This window comes from Equus przewalskii, chromosome 13 (genome assembly GCF_037783145.1).
Source record: "Equus przewalskii isolate Varuska chromosome 13, EquPr2, whole genome shotgun sequence".
Classification (NCBI taxonomy): Eukaryota; Metazoa; Chordata; class Mammalia; order Perissodactyla; family Equidae; genus Equus; species Equus przewalskii.
This window is the reverse complement of record NC_091843.1, coordinates 59,437,696-59,461,187: the sequence shown is the minus strand read 5'-3', so window position 1 is coordinate 59,461,187 and position 23,492 is coordinate 59,437,696. Positions and strand designations below refer to the sequence as shown.

General features: G+C 37.8%; 1 protein-coding gene across 5 annotated transcripts in view; it reads left to right on the top strand.

The window, feature by feature from the left end:
• The window catches only part of CAMK4 (calcium/calmodulin dependent protein kinase IV), a 235,822-nt gene that overhangs the window by 120,593 nt on the left and 91,737 nt on the right, over nucleotides 1-23,492 (top strand). The gene's annotated exons all lie outside the window — the stretch shown is intronic.

The window sequence follows — 23,492 nt, the reverse complement described above, 5'->3', positions numbered from 1 at the left end:
CCAGAGAGTATTTGTCGTTGTAATGCTCTGCTTGCACTTTCTGTCCTTAGGTGATTTCCCCTTATAAAACGTCAATAATGGCAACATATTCTTTTATAGCACATCCTTTCTTTCGCAAATTTTGTGTGAACAAATATGTGAAATATATATACTTCTAGAAACCCAGTTGTAAAGTATGTTGAAAGAGAAGTATCATAAATTTTGAAGTCAAATAATACTTCCCTTAGGTCAAAAGATTTTTTTTCCTAAAGGCAGCGTAACGTCACCGGCTGTCTATATATTGTCTGGCACAGGGAAATTTTACAGTCTCGTTTGATGAAGACGAGAATAATGGCACAGGGTTTTTAGTCGAGTAGAAGTGGAATGACATTTCGAAACAATTTGTTAGAGTTTAAAGCCATAGCAAAGTAAAAAAAAAAATGGTTTGTTGAAGTAGGTAATAATTTAAATGGCAATTGCTACTGATAAACTCTATGTTCTGGATTTCTTGTTTGGTGTAGGCATTGATTTAAGTTATCCCAGAATGTAGAGGAATCTTTTGATTGGTAAGGTTTGGAATTTTCTCTTAAATCAAAATCCTATTACAGAGTTTATTTGAATTAAGGATCATTAAAAATTTTATGAAATAGAATTTCCTGTTGAATAGCTACTTTTTATAAAAATAAATTGGCATGGTTTAGCAGTAGTCACACACGAGATGTTTTTGAACTTGGTTGTATCCTTTCTTGCTGGTTAAAAAAATTTCAGTAAAATTTGTGAGTGGTTATTTTTGTTTCATAGTTGAGGAAACTTTGAAAGATACATGAAAGTCCAAAAAATAAACATTCAGAAATGACTTGTAAATGCTGAGAGTCCCAAAGGACAAAAGGCTGGTTTAGAGAATGCTCGTTTATGTCAAAAATCTGTGGATGGATTGGAATAAGAGATAGGTGAAGACGTTAGGCAGGTCCACGAATCATATTCATAGAGAAAGTAAAGCTCTTGTTTGCCCTTGCTGTCTTCTCTTCTCCACCTCTGTTGTGGAAACATCTTCCTCAGAAGACAGGCAGGAATAGAATGTGGATGGGAACCAAATGACAGATGGAGCTGCAGAGCAGTGCTGTAAGGCAGATGTTGTCAAACACAGTTACTGTTGTGCCAAATGGAATGAGAGAAAATCCCCTGGAGAAACCTCAGCCTTGAACATGAATTAGATAGAATTCCCAGGATTGTCTGCTGGAATAAACCATGCACAGAGATGTGTAAACGAGAGCAATTGCAGGCAAAACCTCAAAGAGCAATTGCCTCCAGTGTTTCATTCTGTATAGGTCATGGAGATGGAAATTTCCTGATCTAAATGAAATGAATGAAGTCTAAGAATCTATTTATAGAGAGAAAGTGATGCAGGGAAAATAATTCAGCCAAGGATCTGCTCTTGAGGGCAGAAGGGGACTTCAGAAAACTTGATTTATTTATGTAATCTATCTATTAAATCAAGCCACATAAAATTGCCTCTGTTAAACCATTTTTTCCCTACAAAAATGCCAAATTTTATGTGTTTCAACTAACAACTTAGGGCCCTCTATGCTACTTCGCTGGATAGATCCTCAGGTCTTCATTTTATGACTAGACCTAAATCTAAGAGGTCTGAAAGTTAGTCTATTATCTATCATCTATCTGTGAGAGTTACCTGGGGCTGCCATAATAAACTACCACAAACAGGCTTAAAGCAACAGAAATTTATTCTCTTACAGTTCTGAAGGCTAGAAATCTGAAATCAAGGTGTTGGCAGAGGTGATTCCTTCTAAGGATGCTGTGGGAAAGTTTGTTCCATGCCTCTCTCTTGCTTCTGGTGACTTCCAGCAATTGCTTGGCATTCCTTGTTGTAGATGCATCACTCTAAGCTCTGCCTCCTTTGTCACATGGCCGTCTTCTCACACATTCTCATATAATCGTCCCCTTAAGCATGTCTGTGTCCAAATTTCCCTCTTCTTATGAGGACACCAGTCCTATTGGACTGGGGGCCCAGCCTACTTCAGTATGACCTCATCTGAAATTAACTACATATATCTAAACAACAGTTCAATTTCCAAATAAGGTCACATTCTGTAGTACTAGGAGTTATGACTTCAACATATCTTTTTGAGGGGACACAATTCCACCCATAATATTATCTATAAGAAAGGATCTCTAAGGTGAATTTCAAAGTATTCTATTCAATATTTTATCTGAAGATGAGTAACACTTATATCACATTCAAGAAAGTTAATAAACATGAGAAAACTCATCCAGTTTATGTGATTGATTAAATTCATATCTGTTTGTTTTTAAGTCCAAGAAAGGTTTTCTCTCTCTTTTACAGTTAATTATTTGATAATTTTTTGATAAACCTCTTTCCCAAGATCTGTTTAAATACTTTTTCAGGACAGTTTACCCACATGTCATTTTGTGGCAATAGTAAGTACCTTTCTCATAGCTTAATATTTTACTATTTTAAGCTTAATGTTAATTGTTAAATATAAATATTAATTTCCCATAGCTTAATATTTTGGGAAGGTTTTTATTTACACTGGCAATAAGAGACTTATTCCCCCATAAAACACCCAGATCATCACTGAGAATCTGTTAGACAATCATTTGTGTGGGTGATAGACAAATACTGTACCCATGGGGAGACAGACTAAACTACCAGCTCTTTTGGAGAGAGCCATATCACATTAGTGGTCAGGTACAGGACAGAGTTAATACTGAGAATGAATGTAAAATGCATTGTCGTATACAGACAATTGGGTATTTTGGCTAATAAAATATCCTTGTGGGAAGTTAACATGTAATTATAATAAAATATTTTTAAATTACCATTTATTTTATAAATGGATGTAATACCATGTACTTTATATATAAATGACTACATTTCATAGAATTAGAATACATTAAAATACATATCAACAAAGGTCATAATGTCTGCAACTTACATTCCAATAGTTACACAACAACAAAAAGTGTGTGTATGTGGGCATGTGTGCAAATAGGGAGAGAGTGAAAGAAAATACAGCAAAAATCAACAATTATTGAATTTAAGACAGTATACTAGTGTCTATGATGATATTTCAACATTTCAGTATATATGAAAATTCTCATAACAAAAAGTTTTAGGAAAAAACATACTTCAACATTCAGATCCTATTCAACATAGCATTTCTTTTGGCCATTCAGAAAGCATTTCCAGATCTTGCAGTTTCTAAGTGTTATGATAAACGTCAGTGATTCTCTACTATAGATGTATGGAGTACTAGAAAAGAGAAAATGATAGTTGAACCAAGTTCTTACTATTCTGAAAAAACCTGGACATTTCCAGAAACAATATCCATTTCTCTCATTTTGTCATTAATGAGGATTAAAACTTTGAACATAGTAAGAGTAAACTAGAGAGGAAAATGAATTGAAGGACTTTTTGGGTTGTTTGTTTATTTTTTTCCACTTAGTGTTAGTGATCCTTGTACTGAAGAAGTCATCAAATCTCTAGGAGTGGCATTTATACTTGCCTCTTGGGAAAAAGTGGCCGATTTTCTAACGTTTTATTTTGAAACCGTTACAGACTCACAGGCAGTGCCCATAAATACCTCATTACCTTGCACATAAGAGCTCATTGGCCTGCAGGCATCAGTGCAAGTTTTCCTATGAACTTTGTAAGACAAGAGTCAAGGGTGAAGGAAACAAGGCTAACTTTTTACGTTCATGCATGACCCCTTCCTCATCTCCATTTTATGTGATATTGAGAAGAAAATGAAGTAGAGTAGAAAGATTTACTAAGCTACTTCCTTCCTCAGGTTAAAGGCTGTGGGGCATTAAAGGATTCTGGTAGACACAGCTAGTGCGACAACCAGTGATTTACAAGATGAACCTTTTTACTGCTGTTATATGACTTTTTGAATATGCTGGAAATAGAATTGCACCAAAGGAAAAAAAATAGATTCAAGGAAGTGTCAAAATTTGAACAGATTAAGTAGAGGGAACCTTCAGCCTGGATGGAATTTTGCTGTGTTAAATGAAATTGTAACTTTTGGAGAATGACGTGGTGATTCCTGGAGTCACTATTTCAGGAGCAATTTACACGCTTTACCTTTCTCCCTTCAAAATAAATCCCTCAGGGTGTATCTAAATAATCACGCTTCAGCCCCATGAGTATGGCTCATTTTCCAGAAGAACTGACTAGGAGTTAAGAAAATTGTGCTCACCAATCATTTATAGTGTCCCTGGAATTTTGGAGACAAATATTTAAACTCTAGAATTCAGATGAAATTTCTAGCTGTGTGGCTCAACTCTTGGCAAAGATTGCATTCAGCTTACTGTAAAACCCATGCCCTCTCGTGAAATACTCAGGATTGAGTCTAACAATTAATCTCAGTGTGCAAATTCAGGATTTTTGAGTCTGAGAGCCAATCTTGGTGTGTAAATTCAGAGTACATAGGTATTCTGACTCCCCTCAAGAATGACTGTGCCGTTGCAGACTTAGATCATGGGCTCTGGAGATCATGAGGAGTTCAGGATCACTTCTGCCACTTAGCACCTGTGTGACTTTACAAGTTACGTAAATCTCTCAATCTCAATTCCTTTGTCTGTAAAGTGGCTTTAAGAATATCTAGCTCATGGCGTTCTAATGAAGATTAAAATGAGATTATTTATGTAAAATATTTCTCAGCACTCAGGAAGCATGTAATAAATGCTAAACGATATTCTTATTATTAATTGTAATGGGTCCACCCAGATCTATTATAACAGTACCAGTTCATTCTGTGCAATTCTGATGTTCTCATTAGCTTGATTAAAACTGAGCAGCGAATAGCACCAGACATATTATGCACTCACGTATGAATAAAATTAATTTTGTTGTTTTTGTATTGCTTTTAAAATTTCCGCTAAAAATGGGTGTGTATTTTACTACTGTTGTCAATAAAATTCAATTTGGCATTAAATAAAGATTTCTGATCCTACGACCTCCTATTACATCTTGGATGCCTGTGATTCCTAAATTTGGAATGCCTTCAACTCTATGGCTTTATTTTGATTCTTACCATTGGAGCAGTGTGACTAGCTTCACAGTGTAAGAGCTGTTCCAGGTCTAAATTTTGTCATATTTTAATTACTATAGTATCAAGTTACCTCTACATTTCTGGAACGGATTTTCTTGAGTGATTTAATAAACATTCACCTCGTAAATGCCCCTAAGTTTTATAAAATTTTCCGTAAGTGCTAGTTTGGCCTTTTATCCTCTTCTATGTTAGGTGAAGAACCACACATTGTGATTTGCAATCATTCTATGAGTTAGTTTTTAACTTCTACTCATATTTCCTTATATTCTTATGGATTAGCATTTGAGTATATAACTATGATGTTGCGGGAGAATTTGAAAGGTTTCTCTAGATAAATTACTGAATGTACACAGGCCCCTTCCCAAATTGTCGGTAGGTGAATCTCCAGAACATCTCCATTAGAAGAGATTTTCAGATTCCTCAGTTCTAATAGAGGTAATAGCATTTATACCACTAGGTTAACTGAGGATTATCTGCTCTTGTCCCTTTCTACCTAACCTTTGGGAACACAGAAAACTGACTATGGACCATTCACTTTCCAGTTGCTACGATGCGTGTAAGAGAGATGCTGGGTCAATCTGGGTTGAAGATATGCATCCAACACTGCTGTAGCCACTTCTAACTGCTCGTGCATGTGCTCTAGAAGTGCAGGCAAGGTCGCCTTTGGTCAGTGATAGAGAGGAGAATAATAAATCACTAGCTCAAATAGACTTTTTGGGCCCGATCGAGGTCTCAGAACACATTAAGGAAAGTAGCTTGTGGATAACAAGCCGTGTCAAGTGAAGTGAAACTTCTTTAAGCATTCTGTCAGTTGGAACCCATTGATTTTCATAGGGACTATTAAGCAGGTTTCCTAGAATAGGAACAGAGATATTTCTGTTCAGTTTGTGACAAGTATACATCTACAAGTGGAAAAAGGTAGCGGGGTGGAATGTGAAATCTTGGCTTGATTTCTATGCTTTACCATTCAGAGAGCCACTTAAAGTCTGAACATTCTTGTAGAGAATCAGTTGTTGCAGTTTGATTTGTTTTCTTTTTTTGATAGAAACACTGCTGGAATCTGTCACATTTCAGCTTGCTTATCCATTCTCTGGTTATATAGATCTTTTATAGGTATTTTGTTGCCTTTTTTTTAAAGTAAACACCGTAATTCAGAGGCAGGTTGAAGCAAGGGCGAGGGGGAGGAGAGAGAGCAGTTAAGAATATAGGCACGTGCTTGTGTGCTGTTGCCCTAAAGGAAACACACTTTGCACGGACATCATCCACTCAAGTTACCACATTTAACCCTCTAGCACTTGTGTAAGTGGTAGGTGGTTGGATTTAAAGTGGTCAGGTAGAGTCTACGGAGCAGAAAAAGGAGGTCCATCACAAGCCCTAAACAGAGAAAGTCTTAGAGGGAGAGCTTTGGTTATGGTACCCTAGTAGATGGAAGAGACTAGAAACTTCTCAGAGAGCTGAGCTGGAAAGGCCTTGTAATCAAAGGAGAAGTGCTGGGCAGTGGGAAAGTTCAGAGGAGCCCAAGGTCAGAAGATCAGAGCTGGGGACTGGTGCCCAAGGGACCACAACCAAGAGAGTTGAGGGAGCCAGAAGGAGCACAGCCTATCAGCCTCAGAGCAAACTTAGGATTCATATCATAGTGAGAAGAGGAAAAGCTATAATCTTAGTGTTAACAGGGAAAAACATTTGATTAAATTTTCATTTTTATATTTCTTTATGGTGCAAAGTTGAACGGTAGTCGAAGCTGCATCCATCCATCCAAAGTATGAAGAGGAGAGGAGAGAAAGAAGGCTAAAAAAGAGCAAGTCATGGAGCTCCAAAATCATTAATTTGCTAAAAGAGCGAAAATGAATGACTATGTTCAGAAGATATTAATTAGAAGAGATCCAAATAATTTTCAATATTGAATTGTCTTCTCTTTCAACTATTCCTTTTAAGTAAGCACTCTCAAATCCCATATGCCACCTCAGTAGTTTTAATAGCAAAGGAGCATAATGCTAATAAGAATGGAGCCCACATTTAATTATTAAACACTATGTAGTAGCTCCTTTCACATGTTAACACAAGGAGCCCCATGGGAGTGTTTTACTTGTGGGAGTTTTAGAGAAGCGACATGTCCAAAGTACACAATAGCATGTGGAATTTGAACCCAGAGCTTTTGAGTTCCAAATCTGGGCCCTTTCTATTTATTGATGCCAGCCAGGTCCTGATAGAAAAGAAGACAAAAAAAAAAGTCAGGAATGGTCGTGGCTCAGATCTGGGACTGAAACTAGATGTTGCTCCTCCCTAAACTGATAAGGGATGAAAAAGCATTTGTTGACACACAGACACAGGGATGCTGAGTTCAGTTCTAAGTCACGCTGTGAAACAAGGGTAAATAGCATTCCCTTTGTGCAGAGAATACAAGCAACATATTTCTTTTCCAAATGCTGTTAAAACCTTAGTTCAATAAGTCTCAGCATATAATGTCCACTAACAGATGAAAAGAGGAATAACTGGGAAGTGCATAATATACAAAATACACACATTTCCTTGTGCTAATCTCTTTGCTTTTTTTCTTAATGGTAGATTAAGGGGATGCAGTGATGGCCCCAGATGTGGCTATGTGTATGGAGTCCCAATTTCCTCTCTGCTGCAAGTGTCAATATCACAGGATAAATCCAGTTAAAGCTACTCAATCTTATCTACTCTAGAAGTCTGAAAAATGCATCAAGTTGATATTTATATCTACAATGGTTTTTTTCCCCACAACATACTAACTGTCACTGGGAGGATTTTTCTTTGAGATTTTGAGATCAGAATAGCCTAGAACTGTTTCTCCATCATAGCATCAGGACACACTTTGGTGTAGTGATCAGTTTCAAGGTGGGACATACCTCATAAAGTACTATAAGCTGTGAATGATTTCTTTTATTGATAAATCAATGCAGATCCAAGATTATCATCCTCATTTAAAAAATTTTGACATATTTTTATGAAAGCGAATGTGGATGAGTGCCAAAATTTACCCATCACATTTATATCTGTAAAAAAATTTTAAGATATTCTCTATTTATTTGACAATTAAAATTCTTCCTGAGACTGGTACCACTAGATATCTGGGGGGAAAAATACTTATAGTTTCCAGTAAAAGATATCTTCGTTTTTTCCAGTTTGAGTCTTTTTTAGTTTAAAAGAATTTCTTCATGGTAAATATTCAGTGTAAGTTCAGCTCTCTCTCAGATCTTTTCCTTCCTTTCCTGTTCTTCCCATATTGGCCTCTGGGTTCAAGAGAAGCTTGAGTAACCCACGGAAGCGTGGTCTCCACAGTGAAGATAAAGTAGCCATGCGCCAGAGCCATTGCCAGATGCTAACTGCACTAGAGATCCAACTAGATGAGGGTACCAGCAGCTGTAGATGGGGACACATCATGGGGTTCAACAGCTGTGTGGAAAAGGCCAGTGAATAATGGCCAGACATTCAGGAATGGGATTAGACCATCCCAGTGACACAAGATCAGAGACCAGCCCAGTGCATGGTCATCTTTCCGCTGCCTTCTCTGAACCCTGACAGTCCTGGACAGTATCAGAGAGGTAGCAATGCTAGGACATCAGCAGGGAATGTGTGCATATCTACTCAATTACTCATTCATGGAACGTTTACACTCTGGGCCATTTAACCCAGAAGGGACTTAAGGACACACTGATGGGAGTGCATTGAGGATGTGCACAACAATGTAAAGAATAAGACACTGAGAAGGACTGAGCTGACATGCTTTAATTCCTGATTTCTGGAAGCATCTAGTCTCTTCAGAAAAGTGAAGCTCTGGGGTTCACTTGTGTTAAGATGCTTCCTTAGCAAGGGAGGCAAATCTAGACTTTCACGTCAAGGAAGGATACTCCTGTGGAGCAAAATCAAGGATGGAATGTTTTTCAAACCTTAAATCATTAAGATCTCTAGCATCTCCTTCTTTCTAATTCCAGCCCCAGAGCGTGATTATATTACTTTTGGGGTCATTTAATAGCCTTTTTATTGCTATAGCCTATTTCTTTTTTTTTAAGGAATTTTTAGCATTCTTCAGCGATATTAACCAAGGTATCTGAAGGTCTTAATTATCTTAGAAAGAACAGGCAAGAAACTAAAGCTTCCAAGAGTGTCCACGTTTCTGCCTATTCAAAGCTACCCTCAATAAGGGATTCAACCCCAAGATCTAATTAAAATGCTTAGTATTTCCAGGGGTATTTTTCCTTTTTGTCATTTGATAGGTTACAAACTCATAAGCTTCTTGAATATCTGATTACTCAGTTTTACAACTAATAGATAATCACTTAGTTTCAATATCAAGGAGCTATCTTAGGGCCTCTGAAAGTATACGTTGTTCTGCCCCTCACTTCAGATGGTTTGGGAATTGTGCAACTGAGTCATTGCTGTTCAACTGAAAGAAATATAAAGTGAAAACTAAATTTTATTGTTTTCATGCCTTCTTCATAATTTTAAAAGCATTTTGAAAAGTACTGCCTTGACCATGTAAAAGTTACCAAAAGGCACTGAAAAGAAATGATGTGGTTTTTTACATTTCTATTAGAATTTGAATGTATACAGGACATGGCTGACACCCAGGTCCATAGCAACTCAGTTGTGACCTTGGTGGTCAACAGTAATTAATAAATATAAGAAATGGTCTTAAAATCTCCCCAGAGTTTAACCAAATTAGTACAGCTCTTATCCCAGTTTGCAAATAAGGTGAAGGCAGGTGTCAAACAGGCATCAATTCCCCTCTGAGTACCATCGAGCAAGAAGATTGTGTTGGATACGGTTTAGGATTTTAATGAAGTTGTTTTCTGCTTTTGGAAAACAAGATAAATAAAACCATATTTCATGTGTATTAGGCATTTTTTTCTTACTGTTGCTGGAATGATCTCATAAATCCTAATACTTCTAAATTTAGTTTGCTTCATTTGCAGTAATTTTTATGGGAAGACTTAGAAAATTAGAAATAGAAGACTAGGAAATGCCTTACTTTTACAAATCCTTTCAGGGAAGACACTGAACATCTACCATGGGCCAAGAGATTTCACATATATCCTCATTTAATCCTTACAATAGGAATACTGCAGGTTAGCAGTGATTATCTCCATTTTATCCGTGAAGAAATTGACGTAATCCTCAGACAGGGTAAGTGGCTTTATAAAGGACTCTGACTGGTAGAGCCAGGATTCAAACTGCATTTTCTTAAAAAGTACAACCAAGGATGTACTTTACAGAATGGTTTATATTAGTAACAAATTGAAAGAAATTAGGCATTAATGACACTGGACCATTAGGAAGCTGTTTTACATTCTGCTTATGAATATTAGGAACCCATAAAATTTTATGGTATTTTTTAGTGAAAACTGTAAGAAATAAAATTATATTTTTGTATTTGAAATATGTAAATAAATATAGACAGTTTAAAAAGCTGAAAGGAAATGAACCAAAATGCTAATGAAAGTTGTGTTACAACGGTGGATATGTTCCTAACTCTTATTTTTTTATATTTCACATCTTTTAAAAATGTGGCTGTGATACTTATAAAGATTTATAATGTCTGTTTACTTTCTTCCAGCCTTGACAACGTGAACCTGAAAAGAGAATTTGGGAGGCTAACATTATATTCCTTTTTTTCTCACAGGCTGTCAGTTTCCTTTTTGCAAGGATCTGACTATGCTGGTGTTGAAGTCACCTCATTCGTCAGTATGGGAGCAGGGACCCCGCAAGGTCTTTCTCTTAAACTGCCTTCTGATGGGCACAGAGACAAAGCAGAGAGCTCACAGTTGCACGCCTAGAATTCTCTGCTTACCGAGGTCTCACAGCCCCTTCTCTGGCACTGTGTAGTAGACTCCAATTCTCACTGTTATTTTCTAATTTTCATCATTTTATTCTCATTTAATCTCTTCTCTGGCTGTGTTTGATACACAACACTGATCACAGAAATTAAAGAAAGCCATGCTGTTTGAAGAACAGGCCTCCACTTTAGCAGCTATAAAGGCTCTATCAATCTCTTGGAACAGTCTTCCTTTACCTTGGGAGAATGCAATCTTAAATAAATGGTATAGTAACCATTAGTGGCTCACAGTTTGGAAATCACAAGCTTCTTTCCATGCAGGCTCTAGAAGATCTGGGTACTTAGCTCTGCCAGTGGGACAGACATCCTCCACTATAGTGTCAATAACATGACAAAATGTCATATAGACCTAAATGGGAGGAGGAATACTGACTCACCAATTCTACTCTCTTCTAACCAAAGCTGTAGTACCAGGGATTTTTTTTTAAGCTGCTAACCTTTTGTATTCAAATACTAGCTCCATCCCTCATTCACTCATTCAACAAATTGTTATATACCAGGCATTGGTAAATAATGCTGGGAATACTTATGTATAGAAAATGAACAAAACCCTTTCTGTCATAGAGCTTATGTTCTGGCGGAAGAATCAAATAATGAATTAGTAATTAAATGATAACATAGATGTTTGTAAATGTTATAAAGAGATTAAAGTGATATAATTCATATTGTGTTTGTATGTGTATGTGTGTAGCTACTTCTGATGGAGTGGCCAGGGAAGGCCCCTCAGTTACTCTCCGAGTAAAGTAGGAAGGTCTAGTGGAAGAGAGGGAGAAGTGAGTGCAAAGGCCTTGGAGCCTAGTCAGGAGTTGAATGGCCTGTGTAGAGAGAGAAATGACATCAGATCAAGAGGGTGAGGCCAAGCCATCCTGAGTTTTATGGTCCATGGTAAAGAGCTTGCATTTATTCTAAGCACAATGGCATCTCAACAAAGGCATTTAAGTTGCAGAGTGACAGGGTCTGATTTACATTTTAAAGATGGCACTCTGGCTGCTGTATGCAGAGGGAATGATTGCAAAGGGTAAGAATCCAAGCAGGGAGACTAGTTAGGGAGCATTACGATACTTCTGTAGCCTTTAAAGTAGAAGAAAAGTCAGACAAGAATGGTGATGTGGAATAATCGATTTTATTTCAAGAAAGGAGTGATCAAATATGATATCAAATGCTGCTGACAGGATAAGACGAGATCAGAAAAGTAGCTAATAGTTTGGCTCCAAGTGGCTCCTCTAGGGAGGCCACTGATCTCTTCTGTAAGAACAGTTTTGGAAGAGTTCTTGGGATGAAGCCAGATTGGATTGCAATGATAAATATGTTGGGGCAGGGGACGGAGGGCGGAGGGAGGAAGTGGAGAAAGACTGCAGAGACAACTCTGGAGAGGTTTTCTGCGGAGAGGAGCAGAGATATGCTTGGGAAGCAGGAAGAGGGGTGAGGAAATGAGAGATGAGATCTTTTTAAGGATAAGAGGTATTAAATCAGGGTTACCCCCATATACTCTTAATCTCAAGGTGAAATACAGAGATAAAGGAAACAGGAGAAAGAGGTGCGTAAAGATATAAAGTCCTTCCTACCTTATATACCATGTTCTCTTCCATCTTTTCTCTCCCTATGTTAAGCCAAATCTGTTTCTAGTGAGAGTCTGGCATAAGCCAAATCTTTTGTATAAACTTTGTTCAGCTTGATATCTCTCCCAGGAATATTTTAAGCCTGTTTCATTCACTGTAAAATGAAAGACTGTTTCCTGTGAAAGAATTTTTGGCATCTATGAGAATGAAGGCTTAGATTTTAGAATCTATGAATGAAGGAGCAGAGGTAACCTCTTGGAGGAGCTGCTCTGTTCTGAATCTACCTGACTTACAGATGTTTCAGGTTCTGAAATACCAGTGTCTGTCTTTCTGGGTTGAGCTTCTCAGAGCCTTTCTTATCTTTTCTAAATTCTATTCCAATCCTTGGGCTCCTCCTCCATTGAAAAGCTCTACTTTTCTCCCTTTTGCCTTCTCAATGTCTTAGAGTCTGTAGGGAGTAGGAGGTGGCTATTAACAGAACTATTGAAAATTGAGTTTCACAATTTTCAAAACCAAGCTTATTTGATTGAAATGTGTTATTAGAGTTTGTCTTCTTACACTGATCAGAGCACGATTAGCATTATGCTAGTCACGGTTAAAAGTAAAATAGGATATTGGTTCTTCCAAAGTACCTCTCCCTTCTGTCCCACCCCACCATGTCCAATGCTTACCACAGCCTCCACCTCTGAACTGTCACCTCCTCTGTGTAGCTGTCCCTTCTGTTCTCCTCTCCATCGGGTCCAAACTCACTCTGAAAGATCTGGGAGAAGAACATTCAAGACAAAAGACTATCAAGTACAAAATGGAAAGGCCCAGAAATAGAAATGATTTTGGTTTCTTTGAAGATCAACTAGATGCCTAGTGAGCTTCAGTAAAAGGGGATGACTGGTAGGTGAGTTCAGTACAATGGACAGGGCCAAGATGTTATTAGCATCTTGCTGAACCTTCTCCAGTCTTTGCCACCTCAGTAAATGGCAATTGTATTCTTCCTATTTCTCAGGCTGAAAAACTTGCAGTCAGACTTTGCACTTCTCTTTCTCTTCCCCCATAGCCAGTCCACCTTCAAATACTACTGGCTTTTCCTTAAATATATCCTTCCACTACTCACCTCCATCACTACCACCTGGGCCCAAACCTCCATCACCTCTCATAGAGATAACTGCTGTAAACTCTTATTGGGTCTCCCTGCTTTTACTCTTTCCATCATCCTCATCCCTACAAGAGTCAGGGTATCCTTTTAAAACTTAACTAAGATCATGTTATTCTTCTCTCAAAACCTTCCAATTGTGTCTGATCTCTGTCATACTAAAATACCAAGTCCTTCCCGTGGTCAACATGGCTCGTCATGACCCAGCTCCTGGTCATGTGGAGCCTCTGTCATCACCTACCACTCTCCTTGTCTGTCACTTTGCTTTGACTAAACTGGCTTCCTTGCTGTCACTCGACTGCTTCAAACCTCACTTATAGCTGAGGGCCTTTGTAATTGCTATTTCCCTGCCTGGAACACTCCTCCCTCAGATCCGGCAGTTGTGTCCCATCTTAGTTTATCAGAGAGATCTTTCCTGACCATCTTTCTCAAATACATCCTTCATCACCCTATATCCCCTGCCTTGTTTTTTGTTTGTTTGTTTTTTACCTTAGTTCTTATCAACTCTGGACCTTTTATTTATTTATTTGTTCACTTTCTGTCTTCACTAGAACATAATCTTCTTAGAGCATAAACTTCTTAGGAAGTTTATCTATTTTGTTCACTGCTGTATCTTCATGCCCAGAATAGCCCCTGTACATAGTTGGTACTCAAAAATATTTGTGGAATAAGTGGATGAAATTAATTCGATGAAGATGTATACAGATTGATAGATTGAATGATGAAAATATAGTGTTCTCTTGGATTGTTTATACCTTCTCAGTGAGTTAGAAGCAAGGCTGTGACAGGAGAGTAAAGGGAGGAGGGAGTATTGGAGGTTAAAGGAGAGAAAGTGTAAAACGTTCTATTGCAGAGTGAGAGAGCTGAGGGTTCTTTGAGATTTGGGATCATAAATTAAAAATAGGACTAGTCAACTTAGTTGTGAATTTTCTCCCAGACACTTCAATTCAGGCACAGACATGGAATAAGAGAAGAGTAGAGTTTAAACAAATTAAGGGTTTTGCCTGGCAAGTCCAACAGAGGAAGATAAGAGCAAAGTAGTTGAGGGAATGTGCAGGTCAGTGCTTATCCTAATGGACCATGGAATCTAAGTAAGAGACATAAAGAAAGGAGTTAGAAAGCAGAGAGTGATGTTTGAAATCAATATTTTTGAAGAGGTACAGTTGATGGTAATGATAAGGCCTGGAATATGACGATGGGAATGGATTACTAAGGTGGAGTAGAGGAGAAGATTGTCAGAATTGAGGAAACAGTAAAGAAACTGAGAGATAAGGATATGAATGGATCCTCTACATGAGAGTTGAGATAAAGTTGCTAAAATATGCTGAAATCTTCAGTATACGATGAGTGGCAAGGAGATCGGAACATGACTACAGCAAGGAGGAAAGGTTGCAGGTTGTACTGGCTGATGGCAGACATTTCAAAGCAGCTGGGATTTTAAAGGGACAAGGGAGAAATGTTTGGACAAAGCAATGAGGAGGAAAACGATGTCTATTCTTCTGCCAGGCCCTGTGGTACTTTTCCTTTGAGGATAAGAATAAGTCACCACTTGAGCAGACTATGAAAAAAGTGAGGCAGTCGTGAGATGCCCAGGTTTCTATTAGGTGAAGAAGACAAAGGGAATAACAGATTTGTTAAATTTCTACAGTTATTAGAGATACCAGCCTCATGTAAGAAAACCTTGATATTTTCTCTGTCCCACATTTGATTTTGCATGTTCCAACAGCAGTTCTTGGCTTGCAAATCCTTGTAGGCTAAAACTGTCATTCTTGAATTTAACAAAGCTCCAGTTGTCAAGTCTTTTCATCAAGCATGTTATTGCCAACGTGTACTTGTTGATATGTCAGAAAACAGGATGCTAAATTAAGCAGAAACTATGCAGAAGAAAATTGTTGTGAAAATTTAAAGATATTTGTCTGTTTATTTATCCATTAAAAATTTATATTTTGCCTTTTTCCACAAAGGATTTGAGGAGCACAGTTCTGTACTTCACATCACATTCTCTGGTCATTGTCAAAACACACTTAAGAGGGGCCGGCCCCGTGGCCCAGTGGTTGGGTTCATGTGCTCTGCTTTGGTGGCCCAGGGTTTCGCCGGTTCAGATCCTGGGCATGGACATGGCACCACTCATTAGGCCATACTGAGGCGGTGTCCCACATGCCACAACTAGAAGGACCCACAACTGAAATATACAACTACGTACTGGGGGGATTTGGGGAGAAAAGGCAGAAAAAAAAAAGATTGACAACAGTTGTTAGCTCAGTTGCCAATCTTTAAAAAAAGAACGCAAGCCTAAGAAGCCAGAGAAAGAATAGAGAGAGGAAATAAGATTTTTAGTCCTAATCCCTGCAAAAAAAAATGAGATGAGGCTGAGCATTTTATGTGAAAACGCTGCTGTGTTTGACTGAATCCTAGAAGTAGAGGAGTAGTCTGTACAACTTGCCAAGAGTATTTGAAGTTCCGGAGTCCAGATCTAGGCTGCATCTGAGACAGCTAAGTGGCTCAAGTGAAATGGAAATCTGGTATTATAACCACTCTCCTTTTCTCCAGTCCATTCACCACCTCTGTCTCCATCCATCATTCCCACAATGTAGAAACTGGTTTTCCTTTCTTTCCTTAAGTCCTCATTACTTTTTTCTTTACATATTTTTCAATCCATCCTCCTTTCTTTTCCTCCACCTTCTCAGCCCCAATTTAGGAGTATATTTGCTGTGTATCTTAGTAAAGGATCCATATTTGATTAACTCCTTTCCAATGGTGGAGCTTTTTTCTCTGATGCTACTATAGAATTACACCTCTTCTCCATTTCGTTTTTTCCCCTCATGGAGGCAGATAGCAAAATTGGGATTTCTTTCAATATTAAGGAATCTTGATTTCTGTAGAGTTTTGGAACTGTAAAATCTGTATGACCACTTTTATTAAATTTTTCTATTAATTTTTATGAATAATCTTCAAAAAGTTATGTTTTATTTTGAAAGTATATCAAAAACCATTAAAATAGGCTATTTAAAAAGTTAATTTATGAGGATGAAAGGAAATACTTCTTTGAATATTTAGGGTGGTTTAAATAGAGGAGCTAAAAATAAGGCTTTACAGAAAAACCCATGTGCCCAAGCCATTTTATGATTACCCATTTCATATTGTCAACGAGAGCAATGATACAAAGAATATAAGGGAGACAAAGCTCCTTCTGATGAGCAATAAAATACAATAAGTTAGAGAAGCATAACTGTGTCCCCACTGCTGTCAATATGATTTACTTTGTGGCAGATAAAAACTCAAGAGGGGCCAGTCTGGTGGCGTAGTGGTTAAGTTCACATGCTCTGCGTCAGCGGCCCAGGGTTCTCAGATTCTGACCCTGGGTGTGAACCTACTTACCACTCATTAAACCATGTTGTGGCAGCATCCCACATACAAAATACGGGAAGAAGGGCACAGATGTTAGCTCAGGGCCAATCTTCCTCACCAAACCAAACAAAACAAAACCCTCAAGAATGCACTGCAAATAGACAAAACTTTAATGGGTCTCCTCGCATTCCTTCTGCCTGCCTGTCTCCCAGACTAGGCAGGGCTGGATTGCCCACTGGCCCACTTCATGCAACTGGGCCTACCAGACAGACACCTGAAATTTCAGGCTCTTCCAGACACTTCTGGATTTGAATGAGATATGACAACTCACGTGGAGGAATATGGCATCACAAGTGACTGCCAAAGAGACTGGATTTGCAACCCAGAAGTACGGAAAAGTTAACACTGCAGGGCCGAATTCCACCAATGGGAAACAGGAGGAGGTTCCTGGGCAGGTAAATACCCCCTCCTTCCTCCTTCCTGTGAACCTCTTCAAGGCCTGGTGGCCTGGTAAAGCTCCTCTGGAGAAGTACTGTGTGCCGGTTGTATGCAGCTGCCCATATGACCTGCTGTGTCTGCACAGCTCACTGTGACGCAGCAGCCAGTGTGCTAACTGCATCCTGTCACCTCTTACCTTGCTGAACTTCCCTTCTTCCTCACTCTCACTGCCTTGGGTTTGCACCTTCCAAAGAAAACACCAGCATGTTTTTCCTTGCCTCATGTTTGTTTTCTAGGGCACCTGGGCTCCAATGTACCCTCTAAGGTAGCATTTTAGTAATATATATTTTTATAATCGTAAATTGTTGGTAACTAGAAACTACCATTCTTCAGGGAGTTTCGTAGATAGTGAAGGTATGTTTCATGGGTCTCAATATTGTTGTAGCATTGGTCTGTTAAACCATCTGTTGATGCTATAGTACCACTTGGAAGCTAATTTCAAGCGGCAATAATGACTGTGCAGATAACTGCCCATTGACTTTTGTGGCTTGCTTGGCAGTTATTTTCTAAGAAACGTCTTTCATTCTGAGCGGCAATGTCAGAGCTCAGAGCCTCTCCTGGCCTCCCCAGGTGTTTGGAAGGAAAGTCAGAAGTGGGAAGGAAACACTAGCTTCTGGAAGAAGAGGAATATTGGGAAGATGTGAGATGAGATGGCTGTCAAGACACACACCTGTGTGACCTCTAAGACATGACACCTTGGGAGGAGCTGCCTCCAACATAGGGCTGCCTAGGAGCCTCTGAGACTTTGTTTCAAAAAGACGACAAATGACCCTCAGCTAATCTCTCTAGGAAAGATTTTCTGACCTCAGTCTTCTGTTGTCCTTGGCGTCTCAGCCATTTATCTGCTCACTCTTTGTCCACTACTTTTCAGCTTTATCTTCTGCGAGTTTCCTTGGTTGTTATCACTTTGACTTATAGCCCAGATTTTGTTCCTCGGTTTACTCTCTTTGGATTGATGGTTTTTAATGTCTCATTTTTCTCTAACTTCTTTCCCCTAATATGCTTTTCTGCTTCGCTCTTGTCAGCTTCCGTTTAAGTCATGACCTGAACCTCATTCACCCTGGGCCCCAGCATTCAAGGGAGCCGAGAGGAGACTGCAGTCACATTTTTCTGTCATTTATGTTATTACTAAGATTTTGTTCTTTTCTTCCTGTTTTCTATTTTCAAATGTGAAATCTTAAAATTTCTAGAGTAGTGATTCTCAAACTTTTGGGCCTTAGGAGCCCTTTATATTTTTTAAATTATTGAGAATCCCAAATAGCCATTTACTATATTAGAGATTAGAATTTTTAAAAAGTGTTTATTAATTAATTAAAAGCATAATAATAAATCTATTAATTTTAACATAAATAACATTTTTAGTGAAAAATAACTATATTTTCCAAAATATAAAAATACTTAATGAGAAGAGTGGCATTGTTTTGCAAATCTCTTCACTACTTGGCTTAACAGAAGACAGTTTGATTCTCATCTGCTTCTGCATCCAACTTGTTTTGTTTCAAGTAGAGGAGAAGATGCAGCCTCACTCAGTTATGCAATTGGAAAAGGGAGAACCTCACACACGCCCTGAAAGAGGCTCAGGGACCCCGAAGGGTCCTCTGATCACACTTCGAGAACCAGTGATCTGCAGTAGATTGGAAAAATAATTACCCTTTTCAAAATTACCTTTAAAGAAAACTTAATTCTGAATTAAAATGAATAATTACATGAGAAGATTGCTAGTCCAAATGATCTGGTCTGTTCTGAATATTCCCAGAGTTTACATAACTTAACTCTCAAAGAACTAAAAAAATTTTTTTAAAAATTTTAAAGGCATACCAATATTTAATATGTGTGACATAATATAGTAAAAAATAAATTTGTTTAAATTTTTTATTTGTATTAGAAAACCTTTGTTTATAAATATATAATGTGAAAAAATTAAAGGATCCCACTGTTGTTTTATATTGATCAGAAATATGGGAAAACCTTATATTACATAAATGCTCAATGTGTAGTGAGAAAAAATAGATTTGAATACTAACAATCTTGGACACACTCATGTCCTTAAAATTTTTTAAAGCATTATGTAATAATGAAAAATATATTTATTTTGTATTAGTGAGGAAACCCTTGTTGTCCTGTAGAGAAGATTGTAATAATCATAATCTATATTCACTAAATGATTCCTCTCATATGAGGAATCTAAAATAGTCAAACTCATAGAAGTAGATAATAGAGTTGTGATTACCAGGGAATGGATGAAGGGAGCGATGGAGAGTTGTTCTTCAATGGGTATAAAGTTGCAGTCGTACAAGATGACTAAGTTCCAGAGATCTGCTGTACAACATAATACCCATATTTGACAATAAGGTATTGTTCACTTAAAAATTTGTTAAGAGGGTAAATATCATGTTAAGCATTCTTACACTAACACAACAAAGGGATACAGGAAACTTTTGGAGGTGATGGATATGTTTATTACCTTGATTGTGGTGATGGTAACACAAGTCTATACATATGTCCAAACTCAACAACTTGTATACATTAATTATGTGTGGTTTTTTGTCTACCAATTGTACCTCAGTTAAGCTGGAAACAATAAAAAATTTAAAAAAATAATAATGATAATCTATATCCCAATTTTCTTCAACAGCATCTACAAAAACTTAAATAGAGGTGAGCCAAGAACTGTTTGGCAAAGACCCCTCACCGTCGTTTGCCTGAGTTAGCAATGCTTCTCTTTCTCAAAGATCTCCCATTTGATGCAAATAGAATGTCTCTCGTTCAATAGCAAATTTTCATGAAATTTATGATTTTTTCACTAGGTAAAAGAACTTCTATAGAGTCTTCTTCCATTATTCCATTACCCCCAGACCATACTGTCTACATCGCATGGATTGGGCTGTCTGACATCACTGAATGACCACTGGCAGCCCACGTATCACACTGTCATCCCCTGTGCAGGCTATAACAAATGATTCTTCATTTCATGTTAACAATAGTATGAATCTTTGAAAGGCTAGTGACTTCAAAGTCTTTTAGAGTAAGTCCATTGTTTGAATGTTAGCAGTATTTCAACCCATAGTGAAATGATCTTCCACTGAACAATGGAATTTTTAAAACAAATCTTGTGCAACTTATATTCTTTTATCTTCTGATGGCATTATGTAGAGGAGTCTTATACCCAAAATTAGATTATAGTCTTCCTCTGGGAAATTAGATTTAAATCCTATCGTCTGGGAAAGACCATAATTTGTTTGTTTGTTTGTTTTTTCATATGTCCTACAGTGTTTAATATGGGATTGAGCACATTAAAAACTATATTAGACCCTTACTATGCACTATATATTCATTACATATGCATTCAAGAATACTCTCAGAGATCCTTGACTCCCCAGGTCCAACACATTTTCTTGTTTTTAAATAGATCAGATTTTTTTTGTGCCTCAGACATTTGGAGAATATGGTGAAAGCTGTGGATCCTCTTCCCTCCCACAAAACACATAGATTGGAGGAACTGCTTTATCCAAATCTCTACTCCAACCTTTCATGTTAACTACAGCCATCATTTTCTTAGACCTCTTTACTTTCCTTCAACTTGTATCACTGGTGACATCAAACAATTAACAAGTTTACCGCCCAGAAGTAGAGAATAACATTGCAGAATCAAGGTCCATATGCTAGGTCGTCTGCTAGGTTCTTTCATCAGCTAAATGACTGCCCGACATCAGCTGTTCAGTAAGGCGTTCAAGAGTTTCTAGAAAAAATTCTAAATTGCCGTTTGGTAGGTTCTGTTTGGGTTGTTGGCAAGTAGTCAAATTTTTGAAAATTAAATCTGCTGATGACTAAGGTTCATTGAAAATTAATAATTATTAATGAATGATTTATTGATTAGTCTGGGATGTGGAAGAAGCAGACACAGTAATACTTAAGGACCTTATGTAAATGTAAAAGGGAGGGAACAAATACTAAAAGCATTTAGCAAGGGAATCTTCAGTGCCTGCAAACATCTATTCTTTGCGAGAACCAAAGCCCTGGTCAAGGAGAGGACCCATGACCTGTTCATGGCCCTGTCATGGTAACGTGTCTCCTAGCCACAGGAGCATGCTGCATAGGTCTAGGAAACAAGCGAGGTGTTGGAGAATGCTACCTTGAGTTTGGATATATACATGTGGAGAGACTCTCTTTTCTCTTTTCCCTTTGAAATATGAGACTGAAGAATATAGGACTGGGGCTTCTGGTGGCCATGTTTCCTGCCATTTGGAAAGGAGAGAGGGAGGAAGAAAGAGTGGGAGATGGAGAGAGAACAAACTACATTGAGTCTGAATCCCTGTATTTAGTTCTGTCTGATGATAGATTCACTCTGACCTCCCAGTTATGTGTGGTAATAAATTACTTTTTTGACTTAAGCAAGTTTGAGCTGGGTGTTTATTACTTGTGACTATAAAAGTTTTGATCAATGCATAGTTTGAATTGTGCAAAGTAGCTATGGTTTAGTGTCTGGGTGAAGCACCTTCCGAAGTACTTTAGTCATAGAGCATTGCGCGTATCGAGATGTGCATCTTCCTTTATTCCTCCACTGTGAAAGTCCCAGAGCCTATCAATTTGATGTACAGTCACTTAAGTCAGGTTATTTCTTACTAATGTTTTTTTTCTGTTCACAGTGAATCCTCCCTCATATGTAACTGCCTCATATTAGTTGGCAGTTATTAAAATGCACAGATTGTATCTTCATCCTCTTGTCTTACTAAAAATTTATAAGTGATGCTGCATTTTTATACTGGAAGTTTATGAATATTTTAAGAAGTATGCTGAGTTGCACAGACTAGCGTCCATTCAACATATGTAGAATACTTTTTTTTTTTTTTGGCTAAGGAAGATTGGGCCTGAGTTAACATCTGTGTCAGTCTTCCTCCACTCTATATGTGGGTCACTGCCACAGATGGCTGACAAGTGGTGTAGGTCCATGCCGAGGATCCAAACCTGTGAACCTGGGCCACTGAAGCAGAGCACGTCAAACTTAACTGCTATGCCACAGGGCCAGTCCCAGTAGAATACATTTTTGTTTTGCAGTATTGTGAATTGATTTTAGTTATTTGGTTTTCTTGGGCAAAAATATGTTAAAACACCCTGAGCCTTCTAATTGACCATGTGAATAACCAAAACTTTTATTATTGTTTAGGAAGCCATAGCATAACCATATAGCCATTTAATGTTTTATTACGTACAGTGGTGAAACAGGAGACTTGAAAAATCTCTTACTGTATTGAGGACTCTTTAACAATTTCTTATAAACATTTTTGCTTCTCATAGAAACTAGAGACATTTATAAATGGTGACTGCTATCTTTAAATAAGGTACTCTAGGCTCTGGCAAAATTATACTTGCCAGAAAAATAAAATAAAATATATTTATACATTGCAACAAAGCAAAATAACATATAAAGTTTGTAAAATTCCCTTGAATATTTCTTCATTTTTTAAGAATATATCCTTGTTGGTTATTTTCATTAGAGAATAAAAATTAAATGAATGGATATTGTTTGTCATTATCTTGAGTGTTGTGATGGGGTTTCCCCTCAGGCCCACCCCTGTTGCCTCAGGAGATGTAACGTAAAGGGTAGAATTCATTCTGCATTTGCAACAGCCTTTTGCTTATGACCACAGAGCTTGGCTGTGAAGTGCCATAACCCTCTGCATATCCATTCTAAAACCACATGAGCTCTGCCAATCAAAGAGTTCTGAACAGCTCAGATGGCAGAGACCACAGGAGGAGTGCAAGTATTATCTACATGTTGTTTGGATGAATTTTGTTGGGAGAGGAGGACACTAAAACCTTTTTGTCTAGTATATGACTTTTATAGATCTGAAACTCCAGCTCATTGTAATTAAAAGAGTCCATCACTAGCATAGAGAAGAGAAGCACTCCTACTTTTGGAATATCCTAAAGTTAATGGCTACTATCTCAAAAATAGAGATGAAGTGGTGAATCAACTAGAATTCCTTAATGGCAAGCAACAGAAACTA